A 10,449-nucleotide genomic window follows, 5' to 3' on the forward strand; every position below is an offset into this window, starting at 1 on the left:
CAAAATTCGGATCCAAAGTTGCCTTTCTCCTTGCTCTCCATGGATAAATAATGCTTCCAACTGAGAGTCAGAAAGATGAGGTAAGGACAGAGTTGCAGACTTGGCACCTCACACTGGCTTGGTCCACCAATCACCAGGGAGGTGAGTCCCTGCAGCACCTGAGTCTCTGTGCCCTTCTCATGTTGGTGGAGCAATAAAACCCCATCTCTAGAGCTTATGGCTTAGATGGTATAGTCAATATGGAAGAGCATTTTGCATAAGTGGAAAGAGCTGTGTTGCCAGCTCCTGGGAGGAGAGTAATGGATTTTGGAGGAAACTGCTCCTGGCCATCCAGAGGGCAAAGAGCAGTCTGGCTCCACTGGAGTTCCCCATAGTGCCTGGCCTCAGACACCCCCATGGCTTGCCCCTCTCCTGCATCTCCACAACTGAGCACAGAAAACTTTCTTCTCAGATCCTAGTCACCAAAGATGTGGGAAGATCAATCCAGCCATATTACTCATTACCTTTCCTCTGCTTAGGGTCCTTGAAAATGCCTGCTTGTTTTCTGCTGAACATAAAACAATCCTATTCAGACTCTGCTAATGCCTTTTTCCTCTGAACCAAGCAAGCTAGATTCAAATGAACAGATGAGACATGAGAATGGATGTACAAAGCCCCACAGTTAGGACAGTAGGAGATACATTGTTAAAGGATGTGTCAAAATCAACAGAAACTGTAATGATCTTTTTAGTATTCTTGATAAAACAAACCACCAGGAGGCAAAGCCTGAGGCAGGGTTGGTTGTGGGAGGCTGGGCCAGTAGCCACCTTCTTCTCAGATAAGTCATTGGCTAGACAAAGCCAGATCAAATGCTCCCAGGAGGAGTGCAGCTTATGAAGAGGTCTCAATTTCAGGACAATGAAGAATCACCCTTGTTGGTGATCCAAGAAAATGTTGTCTGAGTCAGTGCAGATGGGCTCACACCAAGAGGTGATACATGGGACCCAGGTGGCTTTAGTGAATCAGACCGAGACATTACCCTCTGCAGTTGGTACAAAGGAGATTTAAATGACTAGGAATTTCTCTCTTACAAGTTTCCTGTTGATGCTGATACTGCAGGTCCAGTCATTGGCTTTGTCTAGCCAATGACTTTGTCTAGCCCCATGGGCTGAATCTTTCCTTCTGAGAAGGGTAAGTTCAGCCCCTAACAGTGTGAGGCATCTCACACAGTATAAATGTTCTCAGGTACATAATCTCATCTGTGTACCACATGTAAGTGTTGAAAATAGGGACAGAGCCAGTCTTTGGGTTTTGAATACCAGCCCCAATTCCACTTATTAGCAAGGCAACTTGGGTGAATGCTTTCAACTATCCTGTCTCAGACTTCTGGATAGAATAGGAGCAATGACCAGAGTTTTAGCCCCAGAGACTCAGAACTGGAGGCATAATGTCATGTGGACCACCGAGAAAAGTGCCTGCACAGAGCTGGTAATCACATGTCAGCCATTCTTGGCCATCTCTCTATAGGCAGGGGCTGGTAGCTTAGCAAGTGAGGCCTCTGACAACCCTCAATGTTATGGGCATCAAGGCCTCTCCACTCTGTCCCCAACCCACCTCACAAAGTATGTTGCCCTTGGCAATCTTGTGCTTATCTCAAGACTAAGGTAAAATTTTTTTTTTCTCAAACTAGCTATTCTTGTTTTATTTCAAACTAGTAACAATCATTTCTTTTGCTCATGAATCTGGGGGTGACTGGATTCTCCTGGGCAGTCTTGGAATGGAATTCTACCATGTACAGGGTGGTTGGAGCTGGGGTTCTCAGGAAGGCCCCTTCACTCATACTGGTGCCAAGGTGAGGAAACATACAGCTGGGCCTGGGGTAGCTGAGATTCCTTCTCAGGCTTCACTGTCTCCATATGGTCTCTCCACAAGTGGGGCTCCAGAACAGCCAATTCCTGTCATGGTGGATAAAAGGTCAAAGAGGGAGCATCCAAAGAAAGACTAGCAGAAGCTCTGTGGTCTCATCTACCTCAGTTCCAGGAGCCAATGCAGCATCATTTCCATCCCCTTTTATCCATCACAGCAGCTACAAACATCCAACCAGTTTCAATGGGGGAGGGCATGGACTCCATCAGTAGTTTGGGGTGACTGTCAAGGAATTTATGGACATGTATTAGAACTACTCTGAGGCTCTGTCCTTGCCACCTCAGCTTCCTTCTGTCACCTCTCTGTCCCCCTGCAATACCTCATGCCTACTTCTATTGCCTGATCCTGCCTATGGTTTAAGGATCTTACAAACTCTACTGTCTCCAAGATCTCCTGATCTGGCCTCACTGCACACATGCACACACAAAGAGTCGCCAGTGGTCATGACTACAACTTAGTGCACTTCATTCTCACAGGCTCCAATTTTGTCAAAATACAATAATAAACAAAACAACACCAAAAATTTACACAGAGGAAAGCAAAACTGCAGGAGGTACTAAAGAATAGCTATGTGTCTGAGATCATAAATAGCTGTTATTTCCTTTTTTATATTTTCCAGAATTTTCTGAAGCTTCCACGTAATATATCTATAACTTGTATAAGCAGAAAAATGCTTTTTCCAGAACAAATGCTTAAAAATCAACAGAAAACTTATCCTGCTTTGAATCCAAAGGACTTAGCTATTAAGCTATTAAAATCTTTGTTCTCCAAAAAGGCAAATTATAATTCCAAAGTTCACTTTATTTAAAAATGAACCCCCAAAAAAATCTACCATGAAGCAACTAAAGCTGAGCAAAGAATTTTTTCTACTAACAAGATTGAAACTGAAGCAACTCAGGATCTTCTTGTAGGAGTAATAGTTCAAAGATACAGTGGCATCAGGTCTATAAGCACAGTTGTTTCTCTCCAGATCTGGGCTCTGCTGTTTGCTCTTCTGTGATTTTCCACAGCTGGAGCAATGCAGATTGGGAGCAGGTCAGCAGGTCAGCAGGACAGGGAAGCTTCGGCTTTAGGCAGTGCTGCCAGCCCACCACATCCTGATGTTTGTTGAAAGCAGGAAATTAAGAAATGTCCCGTGGGAAGCCCACTGTGGAAGTACATATGCAACGCTACATTTAGAAAGGGTGGACTGTGAGTAATTTTTTGTCCAGACACAATGAGCTGTGGATTTTAGAAGATTAAGAGTTTGTCAAGTAAGTGTGCAAACTGTTAATCTGGCCAAGATTAGTTAGTGACTCTCAGAGTTCAAACTCTACATTTTATGATTAATAATCTCTCACAGAGGGGCTGGGGCTGTGGCTCAGTGGTAAAGCGCTTGCCTTGCATGTGTGAGGCACTGGGTTCGAGCCTCAGCACCATGCAGAAATAAATATACTGTGTTTTCATCTACAAGTAAATAAATATTTTAAAAAACAAAACAAAATATAATAATTTCTCACAGAGTATTTAAAACATGCATTGTCAGTGTTTAAAACATGCATTGTAAGTGCCAGGAAGTTCTGGTTTAGGGGTTCAGGATAAGGGCCCTGAATCTGCATACAATCTCCCAAGTGATTCTTTGAGCATCTCTTCTGCCTTCTTACTCTGTAAGACATGTTCCCACGGCCAGATCAGTCCACATGAATCACCCCAGGCCTGCTGTATAACAACTATGGACTCTTTAATTTCACATTTTCTCCTCTGTGATCTCCCTCTAAAATTTAGGAGGTCAGTATTCCTAACTCTGTTTTACCTATGAGAAAATGGTGACTCAGCAGCCAGGATGATGTCTGTGGTCACCAAACTGGAAGTGGTAAAATTTGAAGCCCGATTAGGAAATCGAACAATGGAGGGTCCTGTGTTTCCCCAGGGAGGATTATCTCCAAGGCTGTCTGATAGGTGAGTACAACCAGCAAAGGTACTGATTACTAGGTCACTCCTTTCCCCATTTGATCCATCTTAGCAACACTGCATATACAGAAAGCTCTTTACTTACATTGTCCCTCAACTCCCACCTGAATTTCTAGGTGTCCTAAGAGGGGTGACTTTTGCCTTTGGGAAGGAGTAGAAAGGTTAAATTAAAAGACCTTGAGTGCTGGTTTCCAGAGGAAGCAAAAGTCCCACTGATTGGCAGTATGGTAGGGATACCTCCTATGAATTGAAGAACAAAAGGCTGACTGAGGGTGGGGAGAATGGAAAAGGAGGAATTCAGTTGAAGATGGTGATTAAGGTGACTCTTCCATTCAAAACAACCTCCCCCACACTAACATACAAACTTGTTATTTTTTTAAGGGAAAATCTCAAGTTGGAGAAATTGCTGAGCATAAAGATGTATTTTAAGAGTTAGATTTCACTGGGCATATATATTGATTAGCAATAATGTCCTTGTTCACTTGGATATGTGGCTGCTGGGGAAAGCAGGATTTTCACGGCTCCACTTGCTAAAAGTAGCAACTTTCTTTGATGCTTTTGCAGAAGCTGAGAATGAACATGCTACTATTATAACTAGAGCATGAAGAAGGGGAACACAGGTTTTGACCGTGAACAATTTGAGCATAGCATTGATGCCAATGGAACCAACTTCACTTCCTGGGAGTTGATTTCAGAATGTCAATTTGTCAAGTAATTTGGGCCCTCTGATATATCACTTAAAAAGAGGAGTGATGGACTATTTTCCAAGAGGAGAGCCATCTTGGAAGCTATGCAGTAATACTCTTGATGAAGATTTAGATGGCAAGTCTACCCCTACCCTCCAGGTACCTGGTACTCTGGCTATTATGATGCATGGGGGTGTCACTGTTGAGCCAGCCTGGTCTGTGCCCTCTCAGATGCAAATGAACCAATGAACTCAAGTCTCTGCCTAATATTCAACAATGCAAGTCACTTCTAAGTTAATGCAGACAAACTGAGGAGGGCACAGACACATTCTCTCAGGCCTTTAAGCAGTGCATTGAACAAGCTAGAGGTCCTATGTCTGCCTGGAGGAATCTTGAGCATGCTTAGCTACACAGAAATAGTTTTTATAACTGCCCTTTTTGCTCTTAGGAGGCACAGGGGGAGAGGGTGAGGAGGTTAGGAAAGAAGAGTGAACACTGAATAATTTTGCCACCACATTACTAAACTGACTTAAAACTTCTTAATCTTCCCATCATCTACAGTACCCACATAGATACTGTTTCCTAAGCCAACTTCAGTCCACATTGTAGTTTGGTAGGAAAGAGTATCATAACCAAATAGTAATATCTGCTTTGGGTAGGAGAAGGAGGCATGACAAGCATCTGCCTTCTTTTTTTTTGTTGTTTTTTTGTTTTTTTAATTATCATTAGTTTTGTTGTAGATGGACACAATACCTTTACTTTATTTATTTATTGTATGTGGTGCTGAGGATCAAACCCAGTGCCTCATACATGCTAGGCAAGCGCCTTCCACTGAGCTTCAATCCTAGCCCACAAACATGTGCCTTCTATTTAAGGACTCTTAAAACACAGGGAGCTCCACCTGAGCCACAAAGGTGTCTGTGTAACCAGAGGACGCAAGTTATGACCACTAAGGCCATGTGGTATCAGGTCACTTGTTAGCTATCAACCTCTGGATGAAAAATGGGTGTCATAATGCCTGCCACCTCTAGTCAACTCATCATGGCCACCCAAGCATGAAAATTCACATCTATAGAAAGAACACTATTCTTATAATCACCTGTGTCTACCCTAGCCTGGTTTGCAGGGGTGACAGAACAATCCCTGCCTTCCTGACCCTGATCCAACCTTGAGAGGCAATCAGGGTCCATACCATGTTTGAAAAGCACATGCTCCAGCTAGTCTAGCTCATTCACATGCATCAAGGGTATAGATGGACTATTTTGAAATCCTTGGGATTCTGAAGGACTAGAGAAGGATACAAAATCCTCATAAGGACAGAGGATAAACTCTATATTGAATACAAAATATGTAGCTTGAGGACATTTCCTGAGACCCCAGGGTCACATTTTCTGTCACTAGGAGAAGCTCAAGTCTAAGTGGAGAATGGTCTTTCTTTTCATTCCTCTGTCTGAACCTGTCCTTGCTACATGAGTGTAAAACCTTAAAGTTCCACACCATAAATATGTGTAATTGTTATAAGTCAATTAAAAATAAAATAACAGATTTTTTTAATCCTAGAATAATCTCAAGGGTCAGGATTATAGGGTGGGCGCTAAGGAGAAGACCAGGGAAACATTTGCTGTGCTTCTAGTCTAGACCTTGAGTGAGAGGCAATGCATTCCTGGACCACCAACCAGGCTGGACACCATAAAGGACCTTGATGCCAAAGCTTATAGGTACAGTGGAGGATGCCCATTTATGTGGAAGCCACTCTGTGCTACGAAGGCCTCTTAGAAGTGTCTGGCTCTAGAGGTAAACAGTGGGCTGGGGATTCTGGAATGAAGTGTCCCAGCCTAATCTCTTCCCATCACTGACTTTTGTCTTCCCAAATTTCTCTTAGAATGAGTTTCTCAGAAGGGCTTCACCTGGAAGAGCTTGAAACATCACAGCCAAGGGGACTCAGTGGTGACCCTTCCAGGAATATCCAGCCACAGAGGCATGCATTCAAGGACACATGGAGGAAATCTATTGAGCATTGGAGTCCATGGGAAAATGACAGGAGCAAACTATGGGAGGGAATTGTTGGCAAGAACTATGTTTGAAAAGCACATGCTCCATGCTAGTCTGGCTCATTCACATGCATCATCAACTACAATTCCTGCATCCATACAACCAGGAAGGCAATATTGCCCTAAGTTTATAAACATGGAAACTGAGTCTTAGGGCAGATTCTAGGACCTTGCAGGAGATAACCAGTGCAGTCATGACCATTCACAAAGCAGCCACTCCCTAGGCTCAAAGATTAAATTATCTCAATTTAATCTTCAAAATATGAAACTGGTAGCCATAATTAAGTAAAGCTACATTTTTTTTTTAGTGCTGACTCTGTATCAAAGTTTTTTTTTTCCTTTAAGCAATCTCATACAATAAGTACAACACAGAAGAGAAGAATGTAAGCTTCTAAATCAAATATCCAGTTTGGAACACAGTTTTTTTCCTACTCTCAATTAACCTTAGGAAACTCAGAACACTTCTCTGATCACGAGTTTCCCTGTCAGAAAAATGGAAGGGGGAGGGGTGTTATTCTAAGAATTGAATGATATCATATTTAAAATGCTTGGTCTACAATTAGGTGCTTAATAAACAGAACTGACTTAGTATTGATTATAGTGGGACTTCATAAATAAGAGAACTGAAAATCAAAAAGGCAACTAGTTTACGTCCATCTGACTAGTGGCAGAGCCAGGACTAAGCATGGATCTATCTGACAGACACTGAATTCTTGCTCTCCTATGTACACAGGATAACTGATTTCCTCAGTGCTGATTCTGAGCTGGCAAGAAGCACACAAATCCCCATTAGCCAACTCTCTAATGACAGGAGCCAAATCGTACACTTTAGGAATATTTCCTTCCAAAGTAATTCAAATATTCAAAAATGTCACTTTTAATAATGAACTTCAGTTACTTAAAAAATCCCCAGACATGGACCAATTCCATAGCCTTCAATGCCAAAATTCAGAGCCATTATGGTCTTCCTCTACATTTGAACTTATTAGAAGCATTAATCTCAGAGATTTGGAACCTCATCAATTTCATAAACATTTTTCTTTCTATTGTGGCCAAACAGGATAATTTAAGGGCATTTTCCTTCATATCGTTTTATCTTTCATTTAAGGCTTACAAACTTAACAATAGTATACATGAACAATCTCAGGGCTACAAATTTTGAGTCTTTGCTGTAGCAGTGTGTCCTGGTAGTGTAAATATTTGTCAAAGAAAGATTAACTAACATGAACGTATATTCAGAATGGCTGCTCTTTCATTAACCCAGTAAGAAAATAAACTAGAAAAATACACAGTTCTCTAAATGACACTTATAAGTAGTCACTGAACTTCTAGTTACTTTTTAGGCTTATCAAATTTTAGATTTTTTAAAATCATTTCCCTCATAACCTTGTTTATTTTAAATTTACACCTGAAAAATTTAACACCTAGAAATTTGCTGTAATATTTCACACTTATTTGAATTCCTGTATTCATAACTTATGTTTCATTCAGAAATAATAAAAAGTATTTCTGGAAAAAGTGATTAAGAAATTAATTGGAACAAGAGTATATTAATGCAAAGATTACATAAATAAATGAATAGCTTACTTACAATTTTTCCTTTTAATAAAGATAAAGCCATTTGATTCAGAAGTTCTCCTAAGGAAGTAAGGTTTTGCTTGCACATTATTCCCACTAATGCATCCTCAAAGCTGATACATACCCCATGCTAAACCATCCCTGAAAATGTAGCTTTAATCAAAATTCAGCTTATAAATTACATCTAAATCCTTGAATGTTTGGCTTTATGACATCCTAAACCTACTTTGTAGGTCCACAAAGATCAAAAAGTGGCTTCATGAAAGTGAGGAAATACAAGACTCCAGTCCCAGAGCCTCTAGCATTAAACCCCTTAATTCATTGAATACATATTTGATGCGAAGTAGTGAGACTGCATCATAGTGTCCAGCCAAAGGCTCTAGTCCTCTCGGGTAAATCCAGAGGATGACTGAGAACCTTTCAGCCAATGCAGATGGGGTCAGAATGGAACCTGTCTAGGAAGGCCAGCAGGAAGGTTATGATGGGACTCTTCTCCCACCCCAGGAGATAGGCCATTGTGACACTATTGTGCATCTAGTGACAAAATGCATCACCTTGGACTTTCTGACATTTCCTTTTCCAGAACTTCCCCTGTGGGCAATAAAAACCCCAATGATCAGATCCATAATACATTCCCCAGAAGCATTTTCACTTCTCCACTGATGGGGGGACATAAAATTGTGTGTGTGTGTGTGTGTGTGTGTGTGTGTGTGTGTGTGCGCGCGCGCACACACACACACACACACACACAAATATGTATAAAACATTGGATTAGGCTTTTCGCAGCAGATCAGACTTGCCATTTCTTTAGAAAGACTGCCACCAACATAACTTTTCCCAGAAGTTACATCAATTATGACCTTCATCAACTATGCTTAGAAAAATCTGTTCTATGTTACTGTCAGCCACAAGAGGAAACTGAAATTTAAGCGCTGAACTTGAGGAGAAAAAATTCTAACTTTGATTCAGTTTCAATTCACACTACCCAAAATCCCCAGGGGTAGAGAGACCAAGAATCTCCCAAATTGGGAGATAATGGCTCAGCACAGCGATGGTGGTGCCTGAACATAGCATGCACTCTCCCAGGATTTAGACCCGAACCCGTAGCCTAAACGGTTGCTGCAAAACGGGCCCATGCGTGGTTCCCATTGAGGCAGCCCAAGGGCTGCTGTTACCTGCCACGTAGGTCTGATCCCGGCCAACAGAGAAGCCCCAGGGCGCAGTGCCGCTGAGGGGAGAGTCCGGGCCTCAGGTGTCCACGCGGCTCTCCTCGCAGCTGTGGCGCTTCTCCGCCCGACTTCAGCTAACAGTTCCTCTGCCTGTGGCCAGCGGGCTCACTCGGCTGCGGGGACCCGCGCGAAGCTCTCGCAGCGCCGAAGATCCTGCGCTCCAGCCCCGGAGGCGCCGCGGCGGCAAGTCCCGGGATCCTCCTGGGATGCTCCCTATTCGGCCAGGCCCATCCCGAGCGCTAGCGGAGCCGCGGCCGGGCCAGCGCCAAGCCCGGGACTACCGCGGTTCCTTCGCTGCAGCGCTTTCCTGCGCTGGGGACGCCGGGCGTGGGGCCGGGGCGACAGCGAGCCCCAGGCCCGGCTGAGTAGGCAGCGGCCGGGCTGCGGCTGAGTCAGCGCCCCGGTGGCGCGGGCGAGCCCGGGCCAGCCGCCGAGAGGGTGCTCTAAGCGGAGCCGCTGCCGCCCTGGCATTTTAAAAGCGAGGCAGCTGGACGCTGTTCAAGCGGAAACGGAGGGAGAAACTTCGGCCCCCGGGGTGGAGCTTTGCCAGCGCGAGGAGTGGGCCCAAGAGCCAATCTGGTTTATTCTGAGATGTTCTTCAAATGCGTTCTCTTCAGAGACTCCTTTTACAGTGAAAAACAAAAACAAAGGGGTGGGGGTGGGGGGACGGGGGCGGACCATAAAACCCAACTTAATGCCTGCATTATGCTTAATAGCAAGACAAACGTTTCCATTAAAGTTAGAGGAAGCTCAAGCGAAAGAAAGTCTGATCAAGGCAACCAGACATAAGAAGGAAATCACGTGTAAAACTAATGAAGTTGTGCCTTTTTAATATATATATATATTTTTCAGTTTTTGAATTGGAAAGCAGGAGGAAAATTACTGCTGTTTTCAGCAGAGGTAGTTGTCTGGTTGGAGAATCCAAACTGAACATCGAGTGAAATCGATTTTCCAATAAATTGGCAGGTTGTAAAATAAACTTAACAAATTAACAGTGTTCTTGTACACTTATTCACCAGTGAGAAATGTGAATGCCAAATCCCATTCTCA

General features: G+C 43.2%; 1 protein-coding gene across 1 annotated transcript in view; it reads right to left on the reverse strand.

The window, feature by feature from the left end:
* Nucleotides 1-9,887, reverse strand: part of Ctxnd1 (cortexin domain containing 1) — a 43,480-nt gene extending 33,593 nt beyond the window's left edge. The window contains exon 1 of the mRNA XM_078051081.1: nt 9,346-9,887. The gene's annotated coding sequence lies outside the window, so the exon portion shown is untranslated. The remainder of the gene's footprint in view (nt 1-9,345) is intronic.
* Between the last annotated feature and the right edge of the window lie 562 nt (nt 9,888-10,449).

The sequence above is a fragment of the Ictidomys tridecemlineatus genome, chromosome 5 (genome assembly GCF_052094955.1).
Source record: "Ictidomys tridecemlineatus isolate mIctTri1 chromosome 5, mIctTri1.hap1, whole genome shotgun sequence".
Taxonomy (NCBI): domain Eukaryota; kingdom Metazoa; phylum Chordata; class Mammalia; order Rodentia; family Sciuridae; genus Ictidomys; species Ictidomys tridecemlineatus.